This window comes from Rhinolophus hipposideros (assembly GCF_964194185.1).
Source record: "Rhinolophus hipposideros genome assembly, chromosome: 9".
Taxonomy (NCBI): domain Eukaryota; kingdom Metazoa; phylum Chordata; class Mammalia; order Chiroptera; family Rhinolophidae; genus Rhinolophus; species Rhinolophus hipposideros.
The window spans coordinates 47,901,322-47,922,898 of NC_138055.1; positions in this window are offsets into that span (position 1 = coordinate 47,901,322).

A 21,577-nucleotide genomic window follows, 5' to 3' on the forward strand; every position below is an offset into this window, starting at 1 on the left:
CAATCATGAGTCAGGCACAGGGGATACAGAAGAGAATACAGCAAATAAGAGTCCCAGCCCCCATGGAGCTTAGGCTCTAGTTGGAGGAAAGACAGCAAACGAAATACAATGGCAATCTACTGCCTGCTCCTCCTGACCCACTCTCCAGCCTTCTCCACCCTCCCTGCTCTGTGCCTCTCTACAGACACATCAACAGACTCACTGGGCTTCTTATCTTCGGTTGGATATGGCCAATGGGAGGCATTGGGACACTAGAGAATAAAGTTGTGGAGTTTATTCATCATGAGATGGCTACATCCTTCTCCCAAAAGCAGTCCTCTCCATACTGCTATCCTCTCTATGTTCCTCTTTTGATTTCAGTAACTGCTTTTTCACTTTTCCTCTAGAGCCTGGAGGTGGCAATGGCTCACCACCACCACCACCACCACCACCACCACCACCACTGTCCCTGGCTCCAAGACACTACATTAGCCCTTGTTGGTCTTCCTAAATCTTGCCCATGCCTTTGTTAATCGTTCTTTTAGTACACTACCCTCAGGTCATCCAGTTCAAGGATGCTGTTTCCTGTTATATTCCTGACCAACACATAAAATAAAGAAATAAATTATATTGTAACGTAGATATTGGTAAGTGCTGTTGAGAAAAACAAAACAGGGAAGGGGATAAAGAGTGCTACATCAGGGCGGGTGGGTGGTTTTTAAATAGTGTGATCAGAGGAGGCTTCATCAGTAAAAGGTATGTCATACTACACTTTTGCATTATCTCCCAGAAGAACTTTGCTTTCAAAGGAAAGGAAAAGTGAGCAAGGAACCCCAAAATGTAAAACCTAGAGTTGAGGAACATCACTGGTTGAAGCAGAGGCAGGAGTAATGGTGAAGGCTTAGAGCTCTCCCACACGGCCAAATCCTGCCCCTGCCCCTCAAGGCTGCACAAGGTCAGCTGCCATCCTACCCTTGGCTTCTGATGCACCTCTGCTGCTCTAGGGCTCCGAGATACACGGAACCATGGTGATACAAAACATTCCGTTCTTGATCCTCTCCAAGTTTTATGCCCCATCGTTCCAGAGAAACATAAAACTACTCATCTCACCCACAGGAATAGTTTTTATTGAACCGTGATTTAATGTTATGTCCTCATCTCTCACCCACTGCCAGAAAAAGAAGTGGCTTCACGTATATTCATCTTTTCATCTTGTAAAATTGACATTAAGGATTTGTCCCTATTTTTCTCAATGTCTTCTGTACAGAGACATTGATACAGATACATCTTGTATCAAATGGCTCTCTGTAAAGAAGACATTGAGAAAAATATTTCTCTCTCCTGATGAACTTAGATTTGCCTTCTATTGGATGATAAACGTGTATTCCTTCATGATTTCCTCTTGGCATTGGCTAACAGGAAACTCAGAGCTCAGTGTCATGATAAATTGCTATGATTTTTCTCAAAAATGTTTTCTTAATATAATTTTCTAGTTTCTCTTCTATGGTTTTTGTTATATATGTTTTATTTTATTGTATTTATGATTTTCTTAGGAAGGCTATAAATAAATACTACAATAAAATCTAATTAAAGTATTTTGTTTTGATTTTGGTTGATTATTTTTCCTGACTATATCTACATCAAAATAATTTTTAGGGGAAGCTGGTTTGCTCAGTGGTTAGAGCACAGTGCTCATAACACCAAGGTCACTGGTTCAATTCCCACATGGGCCAGTGAGCAGCGCCCTCCACAATTAGGTTGAAAACAATGACTTGACTTGGAGCTGATAGGTCCTGAGAAAACACACTGTTTCCCAATATTCCCCAATAAAATTTTTTTAAATAATAATAATTTGTAATTATAAAAACGTTAGCCAATTAATTTTTGGTCTATCAGCCAATCAAAATAAGCAGTTTGACTGATTTTTCTTTCCCACTCAAGAGAGTGTTCTTCATTCATAAAAAAAAAAAAAAATTTTCTGGGTAATTTATTATTGCCAGAATCGGTGCTCAGTACTGAGGGCTCAAAGATGAATGTGGTACAGACCCTGACTTCAGGGAATTTACTCTCTAGAATTAAAGTTATTTTATTCTTCAAACTTCTCATTCAGAACCACTATTTGTAGTTAAAAACTAATTTGCAAAAGAACACATTTTCGAAAGCAAAATTAGTTTTCCCACTTACTTCTGTTCTCTCATGCCAACAGATTCAGAGATAAATGTCATGAAAATTCTAAACCTTCTACAACTGTAGCTTATCTCCAAACACACATAAGATTATTTTTAAAATACTTCCTGCAGTAAGCGTTGATGGAGGCCAGCCAAGGCTTCTGACAAGCCACCGGGGCCCTGGTGCTTTTGCTCTTGATCTATCATACTTCCTTCAGCACCAAATACTCTTCAAACATTGAAAATCGGTATTTGACTTTGAAAGCCTGAAATATATCTGCCTAACAGGTCAAGCTACCTTTTTATATCACTCATAATTCCTAGCAAAGTTTGTAGCTTTACAAGTTTGATAAATCATTTTATGCCATTGACTACGCTAAAACTATCCGCCAAGGTATTTGAAGACCTCCCAGATTACAGATAAGACCAGCCCCAGCGAATCTCAAATTTCTGTACCATTCCTTCATTTCACAAGTATTTCCTAAGTATCTACAGAGTTCTAGGCTCAACGTATGTTCTGGGATATAAATGGTAAACAAGGCAGTTGTGTTCTCTGGTCTCGTGGAACTGCATCTAACAGAAAACACAAACAGGAAACAACTCCAAGTGTGATGAGGGCAAGGATTTTTGTTGCCTTCACTGCCGTCTCTCATGCATATAACAATACCAGGCTCAATACATATTTGCTGGATAAATAGTATAAAAGAGGAAGCAGAGAGTGCTACAGGAGCATATGCAAGGAGGACCTCATCTAGTCTGGGGATCTGAGGGAAGTCATCGTAAAGAAATGGCATTTCATCTGATACTTAAATGATGAGTTGAAGATGAGAGGGAAGAGTGACACAAATGGCATAAAAACTTTGTCCAAAGGCCCAGATATAAAGAATTGAAGTTTTATAAATGTTTACATACATACATACATATATACCCTGAATGACTGGAGTGGAAAGAGCATAAAGCAGGGTGATGAGATGGGGTTGAAAAGTTTGATATAAGTGCCAATCAGACAGTCTCACCAAGCAAGTTCTGAATTTTGTACTTTTATCTTACAGGCAACAGGAAACCATTGGAGTGTTTCAAGTAAAATAGATGGGTGATGTGATCAGATCTGTATTGTTAAAAGATCCCTCTAGGTGTAGAGAGAAGTCCTTGTAGCTGATGTTAGAGAGTGATGCCTTCATTCTCATAATCTTCCTATTGCTCCACACTCTTTATTTCCCCTTTCTGCTTGCTCTGTAGTGTTCAATCTATAAAGCATCTTTGTCAAAATCCCATGTCCCTCCTGCGTGCCCAGCTTCCCCCTCAGAGAGGGCAGCATCATTGTCTCCTAGACAGAGACCTTGTTCACTCATCCGTGGTTTTTTACTCCATGTACCCTTTCAATCATAAGAATGCCATATCTGGATGTACAATACCATATCCCTGTAACTTATATCCCAAGATTCTCCTCTGTTCTATGATGACTTAATATCCATAATATCCTAACAAGTAAATTTAAACTCCTCTGCCCAGGAAATACAGAGCCCTGAACAGTTCCGAGAAAACCCAGAAAATGCTCCCATTCTTCTCTTGTTTGTCCTCTCATTTCAATCTGTGGCTCCCCAAATTCCCCTAATCATTTCTGGTGGTCTCATTACTTTTATATGCTGCCCCCAAATTCTGTCAGTCTGCAGGTGCACATGGCCCCCGAACACAGACCTCCCTTTATCCCCCAAAGGACAAATGAAGACTTAGGGATAGAAGAGAATTTTAAGGAAGAAAGGCAGAGCCAAAATTTGGTTATCAGCTGTCACTGTGGCCACACGCTTTGAGTGGGGGTCCTCTAATGGCAGTCTCCCTCATACCCCCAGCCAGCTCCTGTGTTACTGGAAGCAATGTCAGTTCAGAGGAGAGTCTGTCTGTTGCCCAACCTCTCCCCCTGTGTCTAGAGCCCAAACACTCGTTTTAACTTAACCCCAGCCAGCGGTGGGCTAAACCAGGAAGTGCTATGATAATTTGCAAGTGTTGCCAAGCTATGCAGAATGATGATAGCTATTAACACTGCTAGAGGAAAGAGTTTCACGCCTGTGTGTTTCAGCCTTTCCTTTCCAGACTAACTTCTGGGATTTACTTAACTTGGGAAACCAAAAGCCCCACTAAAGTGTTTTCTTTCAAACTTAAAAGCAACCTTTCTTTGAAAGACAATTCTATATCCCCTTAGAACACAGACATGAGGGCAGTTTTTGAAATAACATTTTTATTCATTTTACAAATGTACAAATATGTTTAATGAGGAGAAAAAGTATACATACCCTCACACAATGTTTCTGAGATTTTCCAAAATAATTACTCCTAACAAGTGAAAATTCCAAGAGGAACAAGAAATGTTATCTCACAGCAGCCAATGGCAAGCATATTATTTCTGTAGTCTTAGTATTTTATCTTCTAAAATTCACATACATTTTTTGAATCCCACTGCATAATATGCACCCATCTATTTCAATATATAATAGAATGAAATACATTTAAACCCAGCCATAGTGCTATAAGTGGGATCCACAAAATTCTATCAAGAGTAACAAGGTGAAATCATAACTTAGAATAGTCCAAAGGAAAAAGAAGAGGGAGAATTGATCTGTCTCCTGTTTTCCATTCAGGTTTATTTTAAGAAGAGAGGGGTTTCATCAAAGTTCAAAAGTGGATGGGATCCCAGCGTACGTCGAATGATGAACAAGAAAAAGAAGGAAGTGGTCAAGGGACTCGGAGAAGCTTCACAGGTTTGTGTCCCAAAACAAGCAAGTTATACAAACAGGTCAAAGTTCTACCATATTCAACAATCCCTATAGAATGTCCAGCAAAAAAGATTATCATCTTGATCCTAAGAACTTCACATAAAGCTTCATTATTGTTCCTTTAATTTGAATTCCCCAATTTATACAATTTTATAGGAGTTTCTAGTTTGCAACCCCCAAACTTAGTGTTTTCCTATACAGTTTTCTAAAGGTTTATGTAATACTTGCTCCTCTTATCATGTTTTTGGATGCTTTAAGTCAGGGACCAAAATAATATAGCATAATAGTTAAGAAAATGGACACTGGACAATTTACTAACCATTACAAGTCTCAGTTTCTTCATAAACTCATTCTTTTAAAGTAGTAAATGTGATAATGCATAAAAATGAATTTTTTGGTAAATGCCTGGCACATGGCACTTAAGAAATATTTTCTATTGTACTGTCATAATGGTAATTAATATTTTTATACCACAAATCAGTTATTAAAGTATGGAACATACTATGAATGTTTAATAAGAAACTTGTTTATTGATTGATCCATGTAGACTATGCTTTAAAATAATCATCTATACAATAAGAAATAAAATATTTCCTGGGTCTTTTTTGATTTGTCAATGAAGGGATTAGACGCAATTATCTCAAAACTTCATAAAGTTATTTGTTAAAGTTAACTGTTTTGACGAAATATCTACTTGAAGTCTGTTCTAGTTACTAGCAAACATAAATACAACAACGTGTACTATTATGGGGAAATTATGAAAATAAACTCTGGGTGTGTAAGATATGATTCATAACGATGACAGCGATGATGTTCCCTTTACATATCTGCCTTACCAAAATTAAATGTGTACAAAACTAAATCATCATCCTCCCCCATTAAACTTCTCTTTTTGTCTCTATCACAATGACTAGAATGTCCATTCACCCAGGAGCTCATGGCAGATACCAGGGTGTTGGTCTCCACATTTCCTTTATCTCAACATATCTTCTTTTTTCTATCTAATACATATATATATATATATATATATATATATATATATATATATATATATCCATATATGTATATCCATATATATATATCCATACATGTATATCCATATATATCCATATATGTATATCCATATATATATATATCCATATATGTATATCCATGTATATCCATATATATATGTATATTTCCATCCTAACAAGTAAGAGGAAGGAGTTTCACTGCTCTCTGTTTTATATATATATATATATATGTATATTTGAATCCATCTAATCCATCTCCATTAGCACCACCTAGTTCATTCCACAATTATCTCCCTTTTATAATACAATAATCTCCTTACTTGGTTCTCTACAATTATTGTTGAATCCTCTAATCCATTCTCCACACCTCCCAATGTGCCCATTTAAAAACCAAATCTACCTATCTTCCCCACTTCTAGGTTATAATCCCTCAGTGTCTTCCGTGGTAGATTATATTATTGTAGAAAAAATACTCCCTCCCTCCCAGACCTGCCTTATTTATTTATTTATTTATTTAAATTAGAGTTGACATACAATATTATATTAGTTCAGGTGTACAACACAGTGATTAAGCATTGATATAACTTGCAAAGTGATTACCCCATTAAATCCAATATCCATCTGACACCATACGTAGTTATTACACGGCTACTAACTATATTCCCCACGTTGTACTTTACATCCCCATGATTATTTTGTAACTACCAATCTTTGCCACTTAATCCACTCTCTACCCATCCTCCCAACCCCCCCCCCCCAAAAATCTGGCAATCATCAAAATTCTCTTGGTATCTATGAGCTTGTTTCTGTTTTGTTTGTTTGTTTATCCTGTTCTCTAGATTCCACATATAAGTGAAATCATATGACACTTGTCTTTCTCTGTCTGACTTATCCACTTAGCACAGTACCATCTAGGTCCATCCATGTTGTTGAAGATGGCAAGATTTTGTTCGCTTTTATGACTGAGTAATATTCCACTGTATATATGTACCACCTTTTCTTCATCTATTCATGCATTGATAGACTTCCAGGATGCCTCCATGTCTTGGATTGTAAATAATACTGTGATTAACATACGGATACACATCTCCATTCAAAGTAGTGTTTTGGGTTTGTTTTGAAAAATATGTAGAGGTGGGATTACTGGGTCCTTCTTTGTATCTTGTTATAGCCTTTGTTTTAAAATCTATTTTGTCTGGTGCGAGTATTGCTACCCCAACTTTTTTTTTTTCTTTTTCATTTCCATTTTCATTAAACAACATTTTCCTTCCCTTTACTTTCTATCTGTGTGTCTTTCAGTCCGAAGTGAGTCTCTTGTAGGCAGGACATGCAAGTGTCTTTTCTTATACATTCAGCCACTCTATCTTTTGATTGGAGCATTTAATCCATTTACATTGAAAGTAATTACTGATAAATATGTACTTATTGCCATTTTATTATTCATATTTTTTACTTGTTTTTTCTTGAAGAAATAACATTTAACATTTCTTGTAATATTGGTTTGGTGGTGACAAACTCCGTTAGCTTTTTCTTGTCTGGGAAGCTCTTTACCTATCCTTTGATTCTAAATGATAACTGCTGGATATTGTAATCTTGATTGTAGGTCCTTGCTTTTCATCACTGAATATTTTGTGCCAATTCCTTCTGCCCTAAAAAGTTTCTGTTGAGAAATCAGTTGACAGTCTTATGGGAGCTCCCTTGTAGTTAACTAATTACTTTTCTCTTGCTGCTTTTAAGATTCTTTCTTTGTCTTTAACCTTTGGCATTTTAATTATGATGTGTCTTGGTGTGGGTCTCTTTGAGTTCATCTTGTTTGGGACCCTCTGCACTTCCTGGGCTTGTGTGTCTATTTCCTTTGCCAGGTTAGGGCAGTTTTTCATTATCACTTCTTCAAATAGGTTTTCAATTTCTTGCTGTCTCTCTTCTCCTTTCTGGTACCCCTATGATGCGAATGTTGGTATGCTTGATATTGTCCCAGAGGGCCCTTAAGTTATCCTCTGTTTTTTGTTTTTTGTTGTTTTTTGGGGGGGAGGGGGGATTCTTTTTTCTTTTTGCTATTCTGTTTGGGTGTTTTCTGCTACCTTATCTTCCACATCACTGATTCTATCCTCTGCTTTATCTAATCAGTTCATTCTCTCTAGTGTATTCTTTACTTCAGTTATTCTATTCTCCATTTCTGACTGGTTCTTTTTTATGTTTTCTACCTCTTTGTTGAAGTTCTCACTGAGATTATTGATCATTATAACCAGTGTTTTGAACTCTGCATCTGGTAGATTCCTTGTCTCCATTTTGTTTTGTTCTTTTTCTGAAGCTTTGTTCTGTTCTTTTATTCTGTTCTTTCATTCCTTATCTCTCTATTTTGGCTGCCTTCCTGTGTTGGTATCTATGTATTTGTTTATGGGTAGAGCTGCTATGTCTTAGTAGCCTTAATTAGTAGGTGTCCTGTTGGGCCCAGTGAGACAGTCTCCCTGATCACCTGACCCAGGTGTTCCAGATGTTGTGGGTTGTGTGTGCCCTGCTGTTTTAGTTGAACCTTGGTTATTCCTTGCTCATCTGTGGGAAGGATTGGCCCTCAGGTGATTGATTGTGAAGACTGGCTGTGACTACAGTGGAGAAACTGTTGGGCAGGGGCTGACCATACAGAGCACGATTTGCTTTAACAGGGCTCTGGTGCCTACCCAGTCTATCTTTTGGGTGTGTCATTTGTGGACATTGTTGGGTGATGCTCTGCTGTGGTATGAAGCTGGTCACCAGCTGTGCTGATTCTGAGGCCTCTTGGGAGGGGCTCTATTTCAGGCCAAGGTCAGCCACTACCTGTGTCCTGCCCAGGGTCACTTGGTATGAGCTACAAAGTGATCTGCAGATGGTTACCACTTGTGCTGTGCTTGTAGGTGCTTGGGAGAGGCCAAACTGCAAACTAAGGCTGGCTGCCATTAGTGCTGGGCATGGGGCTGCTTAGCAAGAGATACAAAACATGCCAAGGCCATGCTTGCTTTGGCTTGCGAACCTTTGAGAGATTTTAGAAAAGTCTGCAGTATGAGCCAAGACAGGCCATTTGTATGGAAAAGCCACTGAAAGTAGCTCAGGTGGGCTCACAAATTGTGTGGGGTGGGGTCTCAGGGAATTATTAGGGTGGGGCAACTGGTGTTAGCCAGGTTGATGGAGACTCAGGTATGATGGCTGCCTGAATCTGCATGTTGTGGGGGGAGGAGAACTCAACAAAGGACAATGGCGCCTGCAGCACTTCTGTCTGGTAGAAAGCTGCCCTTCCAGTACTCTCCCGAAGGCCAGACAATTCAGTTTCATCCTGTGTGTCCCTGGTGCTTTTTAAGCTGCTGTCCCAGAACTGGAACTCAGTCTCCAAGTAAATCTGTGCACCAGCCCTTTAAGAGGAATGCCTGGGATGCAGCTGCTGTTCCTCTCACTCAGCCAAATATCCGCTGGTTTTCACAGCCAGAAGTTGGAAACCTGTGTTCCCAGCGCTGGAGCCCTAGACTGAGGAGTCTGGAGTGGGACTGGAACCCCTTGATTCTCAGGGAAGACCTCTTCAGCCAAGATGGCCCTTCCAATTTTTAACCACCACATGTGAGTATGGGACCAGCCCATTCTGCATCTCAACCCCACCTACATGTCTTGATGTGGCTTCGTCTGTATATTCTTGGTTATAGGATTTGTGTTCAGCTAGACTTTAGGAAATTCTTAATGGAGGTTCTTCTGTAGTTTAGTTGTAATTTTGATGTGCTTGTGAGAGGAGGGAAGCACAGTGTTTACTTACTCTGCCATCTTGACCAGAAGCCCCCACACCTACCTCCTTCATAAGATTACATTTCTGTGCCACACTGATGTTGGCCATGGCCATGTCACTTACTTTGACCACCGGTATGTTGGTTCATGTGACACAAGCAGAAACTGTACCTATTGTTTGCTGTCAGGCTTGCTCTTTTGTGCTTCTGCTATCACCATAAAAAGAGTTTCCTCGGGTAGCTACCAGCCCTTAGGCCTATGCTCCAGAATGATTCATGTGGAAGAGTTTATTTAGATGACCCACAGACCTGCAGTCTGAAGCCAAGTCAACCGATTGACTTGTATAAACAAGAAATAAATGCATATTGTCTTATGCTCTTGAGATTTGGTGGTTTTTTGTTGTGCAGCAATAGCTAACTGATACAACTTCATGTAAAATCAACGTAAAAATTCTTAATATGACCTAAAAGGCCTATTATGGTTTTCCAGCCTTACCATATACTATATTCCCTCTTCTTCCTCCTCACACTATAATCTAACCATTCTTTCAGTTCGTCAAATACACCAAAGTTTTTTCCCGGCCTGGAGTCTTTACACATGTTGTTCTCTTGGTCTGAATGTTATTTCTCTCTCTTGGCCTAGCCATCTTCTACTCACATTCAGTCTGTCCTTATATATCCCTGCCTCAGTGAAACCAGCCCTAAAATTCCTCTTCACCCAATTACCAGACTAGTAATCATCCCCATATTACATATTTCCACCCCACTCTGTACATTTCTTTCATAGCACTCATAAAACTTGTAATTTATTAACTTGGGAAATATTTATTTAATGTCTCTTACACTAAATAGTTAGCTCCATCACATCAGGGACAATGTCAGTCTTGTTTACTTTTACATTCATGACTAACACATGCCTGACATGATAAATACTTGAATAAACTTGAGTCACTCATATTTCCTTGATTGGAACAGACTAAAATTGTTTATCTTATATCAAATGATGTCAATAAAACTATCATATTTTAGAGGCTTTCAATTGTGGGTTGTTTTTGGCTGAGCAGACAATTTTCGTCTTCCTAGAATCCAGTCTATTTCTCGTATTCTTGTCACTACAATACATTTAAGCATGCCACCAGTCTGAAATGACAATTAACAGGTTACCTTTCCTTCTTATATCTCTAGCAGTAACATTTGACAAATTGAATTATGATATCCCATATGTAAACAAATATATTAAAAGAAATTTTAGCATGCCAGAGCTTACTTTTTTTCTCCCTTTTTCCGCCTCCCCTGGTTCCCCACTCTGGTTCAAGCTGTTGTTTCTCAGTCTAGTTGTGTAGGACACAGCTCCCTGGTCCATGCTGGTATTATAAGCGTTGCGCTCCCCCCAGCTGAGGCAGTCAGTCGCCAGTCATTGGTGGGTCGCTCATAGCAGTTCACAGCAGCTCTTGCAGGCTGCTGGCTGCTCACTCTGACTGCCAGCCACTCATGGCAGCACACGGTAACCCATGGCAGCACACAGCAGCCCACAGCAGCTCATGCCAACCTCTGGCTGCTCACAGCAGCCCAGCTCCAGGGAGAGCTGTTGTTTACAGTCTTAGCTGTAGAGGGCGCAGCTCACTGGCCCATGTGAGAATCAAACCAGCAACCTTGGCGTTAGGAGCTCGGCGCTCCAACCACCTGAGCCATTGGGCCGGTCCAGAGCTTACTTTTTAATGTTAAGGAGATCTTAAATTAAAATGTTGCTAAGAGAAAAGGGTAAAGTAGAAATATATTTAGCTCAGAATTGAGATAGAGGAAGAAGGGGCATACCAGGTATCTTTTTTTTTTTTTAAGTCAACCTGTTATCCCATATGTGCAAGAAATTGTAATTGCAAGAGAAAGAAAGAGAGAGAGGGGAAGGAGGGTAAAGGGGAAAAAAGGAAAAAAGAATACTTTCAGTATCATCAGCCCCTCTGGTTGAAATTGAATTGGAACAGAAGCTACTGTCTATAAAGGAATATCCCTCATTAGGCTTCCAAAATAGCTGTTAAGGGGTTAACAAACAGTCTGAAGGCTGGAACTCTGCCTGGGCAGCTCTTTGCTAAAGCAGCTGTATAAGCAACAGACTCTGTAACCTTCAGAACAGCTGTTAGGAGCAGCAGAAAATGAGGGTCAGCCCACATGGAGAGAATAGGTCAAATCAGCATTTTTACACAGAAAAATTCAAGGTAAACCTTCTCACAGGGTTTTTTGATAGGACCTTCTACAGTATCTAAAATCTGCTTTCCCAATCACTATGAACCATTAGCAAACAAGACTAGAGAGGTAAGATTTTATCAGGCTTCTCTTCAGGAATGACCCACTTAGATGGGCCCCAAAGCATCTGTGTTTCTATATCTGGGGATAAAAACCACTGGATGATAAACTAAGCTGAATCTTAAGGGTTGTTTGCATACTATGGCCAGATTCTCTTAAATACTGTGTGTAAGACAGTTAATATCATGCCTATATAGTGAGTATTTATGGTCTGATTTACTCAAAATAACATCTGTTTCTGGGATGTGTTATTGCTTCTCCTTAACCATGCCATTAAAGGGAAATTGCCATTTTCTTACAAATCTCAGCTAGTCACCACCATTGATTGGCCCAGGGGTGCGTATCCAACCGAAACTGAATTAGTAAGAGGATCCCACATCCTGGACACAATTTATTGGTCTGGCATAGGGTACCTGACATCTGTTGAAGTAATTCAAACTTCTTCTTAGGCTACAGTTTTTGTTTGTTCATGTTTTTGTTAACTTGAGACTAGGAAGAGAGAGTTTTGGTCCCTCCTCAGTTGTGCATTGAGAAAGAAAGGGGGAAAAAGCTGCTGGCATCTGTTTTCTGATACATAATGAAAGCCAGTGTGAGAGAATGAAAGCAACGTGCAGAGAAAGGCAGAGAGAAGAAAGACCAACCTAGTGCCTGTCAAGTCCATGTTCTAGTTGCCTCTAAAACCAGCGGTATCCTGGTTTCTGTCACTTGCAACCCAAAGTTCTGACTAATATACACTGATGTCTACAATTCAGTAAAAGATGAATCCTATTGTTTAGTCTATTGACCATATTGTAGAGACCCCAAATCAAGATTCTTAGTCTGCAAAAGGATTTCTCACATTTGTGATTTTTCTATATCAAATTCTTACAAATGTGCGAATGTCCAGCTATACTTTGTCAAATATTTTAATATATCATTTTTTTAAAAAGGAATAGAATTATATGCCTGAAATATCTAATAAGTATGGGTACCATAATCTGGTGTGGCACATATGAAAAGACACAAATTGGACTATTTCTTTGTAAATGAAAATAATTCTGAATTGAAAAAAATGAGTCACAGTGCCTAAAATTTAGAAAGATGGTTATATTCCTTGGGGTGCCAGAACAAATATTATATATATATATATATATACACATTTATATATACACTATATAGTGTATATATAAATATATATGATATATATTTATATTTTTTATTATATATTATATATTTATAAATATATATATTATATATAATGTATATAAATATATTCTGGCTATCACTGTGGAGAATTTATGAAGAAAGAATTATGAAGAAATTATGAAGAAAGAATTATATAGTCATATATATGAATTATTTATATATCTATACATATATGTATAGAGATATAGATATAGATATATTACATACCTGATATTAAAATGCATCTAAATACTCTCAAGCTCTGAACAAAACAGTTTCAGTAGCTAAGACTCCAAGACCTTTCCTCCACCCAGGCTGGAGCTAATCAAAAGTGTGAAAGAGGCAAAACCTGTCATCAGTGTTTTTCACATGAGCACGAGATATGTGCATCTTCTAAGTCTAACTGTGAACATATTTCTTAGGAAACTCTACTGGCAAAATTAATTGTTCCCTGCTCTGGACTCATAAGATTGAATCTCCCATATTGAACAGTATTTCCACTTTCCCTGCTAGAATGCAGGCTTTTCAAGGGCAAAGATGGTTTTGAAAAACAATAAGTGTTAACCAAATTGATTGTGCTCTCCTCAAAAGAACTGAATTGAAGAAATGAGTGAAAATTCAGAAGCTGAAAATTTACATTAAGATAAGCTCCTTGTATTTCTGTTCCCTGAGGACAAAAGCAGGGGCTGTGTTTGACCATGACCCAAAGTAAGAAATACATTTTACTTTGTGACACAGTACATATGTGAGTAGATGTATAAAACTAAAAAAGAAATTTCACAAAATGATGTTTATTCTTAAAACATATGACAAACTCTGACATCTATTCTAGTCTATTTTTTTTCTTTTTAATAATAGTGGTTTTGATCCATTAAATCAATTTCATGACCCCTAATGAGTCATGATCCATAGAAAACATTGCTCTAATGAGAACCTATGGCTTGGTACATCTTCATCAAAGAAGGTGGAAAAGTTGAATAGACTCCTCAAACCAGGTGAAGATTCAAAATTGGCCATTATGTCTATGTGACTACTTAACGTATGGGTCACAGAATATTTCTATAAACTCATAGAAATATTAGCCCAGAAGCAAAAGTTAAAGGACTCATTCTCCCATTCTTCAGAGTATTTTTCACCTGCAGATTACAAGATCTATATAAGGGAAAGTAAACAAAATCTTGAGGAATTTATTCATTCCTTCAACAATGTATTGAGCACTGTGTTTTAGGTGTTGGAGCTACAGAGGTAAATATACTAAGTCCCTACCTTTGTGGAGTTCACATTTTAGTGAGGGACATAGAGAATAAATACAGACCTGTTTAATTCAATGTTAGGTAGTGATAAATGTTATGAAAGAAAAATAAAATGTAGGAAGGGGCTAGGAAGTAATGGGGAAGAAGAGAGGGCTATTTTTAGACAGGACAGTCCAGGAAGGCTTCTCTGCAAAAGTGATATTTGAACAGAATCTGAATGAGCCAGTTGAATTTCTAGAAAGAAGATGCATGAAGCAGAAGGAACAGCAAGTGCTGCAAGTATATTTACTAAAATAAGGAAGCCGTTAGGCAGGCAGCATGGTCAGTAGATTTAGTAATTGCATCTATGGTATAGATGAGCCCAACCACAGCCCTTCCAAGGAAAACCACTTTGAATACTTGTCATCATTGGCCACCTGACAGGTATAGGTAGTCATAATTGTAACATGTCCTACCCTCTTCTTCCAACACATCAGCTACAATCATGTGGGCCAGGTATGGACACTTGACAAGATATCCTAGATTTGGATTTGGTTGCAATAACGGAATAGAAAATGGGGGTTTTATCCTATTGTGTTGAATTCTGTTCCCCCCCCCCAACTGTATTTTAAAGTCTTAACCCCTAATGTCTCCGAATGTGACTTTATTTGTAAATAGGGTCATTGAAGATGTAATCAGTTAAGATGAGGTCCTACTGGATTAAGGTGGGACCATAATCTGATATGACTATTGTGTCCTCACAGAAGGGGGGAATTTGGACATATATGCATACAGGGAAGACACCACGTGAACATGAAGATGATCATTTACAAACCAAGTAGAAAGAACTGGAACAACTTTTTCCCTCAGAACCTCAGAAAGAACCAAACCTACCAACACCTTAATCTTGGCCTTCCAGCCTCCAGGATTGTGAGACGATAAATGTCTGTTGTTGAAGCCACCAGCTTGCGGTGCTTTGTTAGAGTACCCCTAGCTAACTAATATGTCTCCCTTGGGGAGGAGCTGAGTGTATTCTATCTGTAGTAAGATGGATAACACATGGATGAATTGTGGGACATGTGGCAGGCTGCTGGTTGACCTGCTTTTGTAGTAAGCCTATCCCAACTTTTTACCTGAGCCAAAATACATTTCCCACTTTCTAATACACCTAGGTGTGGCCAGATCACTAAGTTCTGGCTAATGGGCTATAGATGTATCCGGCATCGGCTTCCAGCAGCCTTCCTTAAAAGATATCTGGCAACCGTCTTTTGCCCTTTTTTCTACATCCCTCCCTCCTTCCTGGTGGCTGTAATACAGATGTGATAGCTGTATTTAAACTAAGAGTAACAGCAGGAGTGGAAGCCATGAAGGACGAAGAATCAGAATAAAAGGAATGTGAGCAAGTAAAAGCTCTGTGGAGCAGAGTCATTATACCAACACTGGACTGCCCGCATCTGGACTTTGACATGAGCAAGAAAAAATCTTTTTTCTTGCCCAAACCACTGTTTTTTGTTGTTTTTCTTGAGGGTGAGAGGGGGTTACTGTTATTTGCTGTTGCATTTAATCTTAATCAATGCAAGCATGCAGAGTAAAAACAGGAGGAAAACAAACCCGAGGGAGGATTTTGGCTATAGAGGCAGAAAAATCAGACTGAGAAGGAATAATCAAAGAGATGAGAGGCAAACCAGGAGAAAATTATGCCTGGAAAGCTAAAGGAAGATCTAAAAGAAGGGAGAAATAAAGCGTTAGATCTTACTGAATCAATTGATATAAGGACCAAGAAATATCTAATGGTGAGGCCTACGCTTCTCAACCTTAATGTTCATAGGAAGCATATGGTGTCTTGTTAACATGCAAAATGTGGTTCAGGAGGTCTGGGGTGGGCAGTTCTAAAAAGCTGCAGGTGATGTTAGTGCTGCTGGGACACTTAGAGTGGCAAAGGTGCAGGCTACAGTGGGTCTCCACGTGTGGTGTGTGAATCAGAGTCCTCAGCATCACCAGGGAACTTATTAGAAACGCACATTCTCGGTCAGCCCCACCTACTGAATCAGAAACCCTGGGGATGGGGGCAGCCATCTGTTTTCACAAGCCCTCCAGGTGATTCTGAGGCACCCTGAAGTCTGACAGCCATGGCTAGGAGCCCTAATACCGTGTTTCCCCAAAAATAAGACCTAGCCAGACCATCAGCTCTGATGCGTCTTTTGGAGCAAAAATTTATATAAGACCCGATATTATATTGTATTGTATTATATTATATTATATTATACCCAGTCTTATAGTAAAATAAGACATTATCTTATTTGGTCCTCACAACAATCTATTTTATCAATGAGGAAATTAAGACGGAGAAGTTAAATACATTGCCAAGGTCACACAACAAGCAAGTGGTGGATGTAAGAAATCACATCAGTCTGACACCTGGAAACCACACTTTGCCAACTCACCTTCAAGAGTCAACAGTGACATTATCAGAAACAATTTCAGCAGGGTATGAAGACAGAAGCCAGATTGCAGTGGTTTGGGAAGGGAGGAAGTGAGAAAAGTGAGTGCAAAATACTTTTTCAAAAACTTTGACTTTGAAAGAGAAAAAGAGAAAAAAAATGACAACTAGAGCATAATAGAGAGAGAGAAAGAGAGAGAGAGAGAGAGAGAGAGAGAGAGAGAGAGAGGAGAGAGAGATTATTTGCTTGCTTGCTTGCTTGCTTGCCTGTTTTTAAGAGAGGAAACACTCAGAGATAAAAGAGAAAAAGAGTTTCAAGATAGAGGAATGTGTTAGAGATTTCAAAAGATCAAACTTGAGTACAATCAGGGGACAACGAATGAAGAAGGAAAGACTATTGATTATACTGTACACGCTTTGAGGAAATAGGATATTTAACCAGGAAAAGAGAGAGACTTAGGCAGAATATAAGAGTGAACTTTGAACATCTAGTAGGCTATTATACAGAGGGGGAACAAATCTTATTTTTATAGTTCTACAGAGCGGACCAGGGGATGGAAGTTATAGGGTATAGATTTCACCTTAACATGAGAAAGAATAGTCTAATGATTCAAGTTATTTGAAAACAGAATTACTTGCGCTCTGAGGTGGTGATTTTCTTATTACTGAAAGCAGTTAGGGAAAACCCATTTGACATCCATGAGACAAGTTATATAAGGGATTCCTATGAACTCATTGGTGATTTTAACTCTGCTAAAATTCGATGCTATATTCCAACACTACCTGTTCCTGTAGTAAACCAATAAAGTATAGTACTGTGTATGGTAAGAAAGATTTTCTTTGTGTAGTTTACATCTTGAAACCTTCCTGTTATAATTTACAAGTAATAGAGGTGAAAAATAGGTGATTTCTTACATCTCTGACATTATCAAAACAATTGGTGTACTTGAAGTAATTTAAGTCACCATTTAGATTTCAAATCAGGGATTCTAAATTCTCTATATTTTTATAGATCCTGTTTCTAAGCCTTCACTCACTTTTCCTAGATGAGTTTGATGATATAAACAAGTAACTGGATTTTTCTATCACGCTATACTGGAGACCCTTCATTATATATTTTGAGCACTTCTGCCTTTTGCAGATTTTGTTCAGAGCGTTCTGCCAATGTCACTATGACTAAATAGGCAGAATGTCTCTTCTCCCCTATGATAAACACCATTGTTTCCAAAGCAGAGAAAATTGTACTTCAATGAATTTATGAAAAGAAAACCACAAAACCTACAATCTCAATAGCCCTTCAACCTAACCTGCAGAGGCTTGATCTGTACTTTTTTCTCACAGCCTAAAGCCAATGGTGTGACCTGAAAATTTCCTGGTATCTCCACTATGAGCAACCAAGCCATTGGAAAGATAGCCAAAACTAAAGCCTTCTGCCCTCCCAGAAGATGAACACAACTCAGCCAAGTAAGTGGTAGCGTTTTTGCTCACTGGTAAAAGGGCAGAACAAAGTCACCTTGAGTGCTGGAAAGTGACACCATCTGTTGCACCTGTTGTGAAGAACAGTTGAACCCCAGGCCGTATTGTAGATTGCAGTCAGGAATTGGTGATTATAGAAATGCTATTTCCTCAGGCATTCAAATTAATTGCTATAGCAAGGGCTTTGTGAAACTTGATTTAAACTTAGATTTTGCAGTTTAAAGTGACCAGAACCCTCCACCTCTTAGGGTAAACTGAAGAAATTGGACATTGACCCTTTGTTCTTGGATTATGAATTTGGAAAGATGGTTTCTAAGGTTATGCTCAGGTTTTTAACTTGAATCACAGTATGTGGGTTTGCTTAGTGAGGCAGAATGTCTTTCCCTTCATATACCTTTGTAATATTTGGTAGACTACAATAATTAATATATAATTATATATACGTGCATATGTATACATGTGCAAGTGTGAATATATTCTATATGTGAAATTTTGGATGCTTATCTCTGAAGCTTCAGATTGAAAGTGGCAATTCTGCTTGACATATTGTCATATGATATTTGCATGTACATATGTTATTGGAAACATAAGACAGAATGAAAAGAACATATACCAAGCACAGTCCATTCCTTTGAAAAATTTTAAAGAGAAACAATACTTTTATATGACAGTATAGTGTTGCCAATATTTGAGTGCTTCTCCCAGACTTGAAGGTCAATAAAACTTACAAACAGTATAGTCTGGAAAGCAGACTTCTAAGGTTCTAGGGTGTCCATTGGAAATAATTTGCCTGTGATACATACTATAGTATTTGCAGTACAAATTATTTTAAAAGTCCCATTTGAGGATTATTTGGCACTTTAAAAGGTGTGAAAAATAAGTATAGTAGTTTTTCTCACCACTCTCTCCTATACTTATTTCCCTCACCTTTTAAAGTGCCAAATAATCCTCAAATGGGACTTTTAAAAATAATTTGTACTGCAATCATGGCATTTTAGTTACATTAGAAGAATTCTGATAGGGTGATTATTCCTAAAAATATTTGGAAGAACTAGTTTGAAAACTAGTGTAAAATACATACACGGAGATTTCTTTCTGATTCAACTCCTGAGTTGTTCTGTGAATCAGTTAGTTTAGCTAATCTTCTGTTTCTTCTTCTGAGGGAAGGGAGGAAAGGAAGAACATTTCTGTCACCAGCCTTTGGGAAGTAGGGCTATTAACAGGAGACCACTAGGAGGCAGCACGGAACTGGAATCAGGAGCCCTGGGTTTGGCCCGCGCGTCACCAGCTGTGTCTCCTTGATAGGCATATAAACTCTGAGTTTCAGTTTCCTCATCATAGAAATGCCAGAATTTTGATATATCCGTTGTGATTACTGTTTTTAGGATTTTGTTGAGACCATGACCCAGGTGGAGAGCCTGAAGTACTGGGGGACGTAGGTTGGGAATGTAAGAGTGGGCCACCAAGTTGTCTGAGGGAAGGTGGAGCCCCCTGGGGACACTTCATTCTAAGGCACCATGATTTTGTCCAAGTGCAGAGTGAGCGGCTTCGGGAAAGGGCGGGACTTTGAGTACAGCCAGTGTGTTCCTTTCACTTGCATATAATGTGGGATGTGGCGTTCAATTGGTAGGGCAGAGCATATGCAGATACATCAGTCTGTTACTCTGTAAGAAGACATTTCTGTCAGGGATCAGAATACTCCTACCTCTGTGATCAGAGCATTCTGTCCCTTTGGGTAGACTGACACGAAAAGCTAAACAACAATCAGAAGGTTGCTGGGTGGCAACTGTTGAATATAGGATCCGGGTATGGTGCATGTCTCCTACCGAAGCTGTCCTGTTGGCGGAACCAGAACATTTGAAGTGTGACAGCTAAAGCCCCCTTTCTGTTCTTGGTGGGCATACACACTGCCTATCAGTGCTGTTTTGTGACATTAGTTTTATGCACGGGCCTTGGAAAACAATGGTTTGAGTCTTTTTAAAAACCCAAATAGGGCCGGCCTGGTGGCTCAGGCGGTTGGAGCTCCATGCTCTTAACTCCGAAGGCTGCCGGTTCGATTCCCACATGGGCCAGTGGGCTCTCAACAACAAAAAAAAAAAAAAAAAAAAAAAAAACCCAAATAAATGATCCCTGACTTCTCTTCTGAGGGAGTGTTTGTGATCCTCCGGCATCACCAAGCAGTAGCGTAGCTTGGGTAAAGGAGTTCTGGCGCTGGAGCCAGACTGCCTGCCTTCAGGCTCTTGATGCTGTGGCTTGCCATGCCAGCCGGGTACATTACTTAATCTCTCTGTGACACCACCTTCTTTATCTCTAAAATGGGGAGAATAATCCTATGTATGTTCCAAAATTGTCATGAAGGTTAAATGAGTTGACACATGAAGCATTTGGCACACTGCTTACTATGTAGTGAGTACTTAAATTTTAGTTATCTTGAGAATGTACTTGCCTTTTTCTTTGCAATTTTTTTTTCTTGGCCTCAACCAATCTAATGGAAGTTATGATTTACTGTGTTCCATAACAAGGTCGTATTATATATCACAGTCAAATATTTCACATATACATGTGTACTAGTCAATTGACATAGCCAATTTTTAGAAATATTTAATATATATGTGCTAATTAATTGACACACCTAATTTTTAACAATAGTATTAATGTTACTATTATCATTGTAATGAATCACAATGCTAAAATAAAACTTTTTTTTTTAATTAATGAGCATGTATTCCTTAGGCACAAAGAAAATAAATACAGTAGCCCCCCTTATCCAAAGTTTTGCTTTCCACATTTTCAGTTACCCATAGTCAACTACGAAAATATTTGATGGAAAATTCCAGAAGCAAACAATTCATAATATTTAAATTGCATACTGTTCTGAGTAGCATAATGAAATCTCTTCCCACCCAGAATATGACTCATCCCTTTGTCTAGCATCTCCACACTATACAAGCGCCCCTCCCATTAGTCATTAATAGCCATCTTGGTTATCAAATAAACTGTTGGGTGGGATTGTCACAGTGATTGTGTTCACATAACCCTAATTTTACTTCGTAATGGTCACAAAGCCCAAGAGTAGTGATGCTGTCAATTCGGATATGTCAGAGAAGCCATAAAGTGCTTCCGTAAAGTGAAAAGGTGCATACAGTACAATAAGATATATTTTTTAAACTTTTATTTATTTAAGTGTGTTTTTCCAGAACCCATCAGCTCCAAGTCAAGAAGTTGTTTCAATCTAGTTGTAGAGGGTGCAGCTCACAGTGGCGCATGTGGGGACTGAACCAGCAACCTTG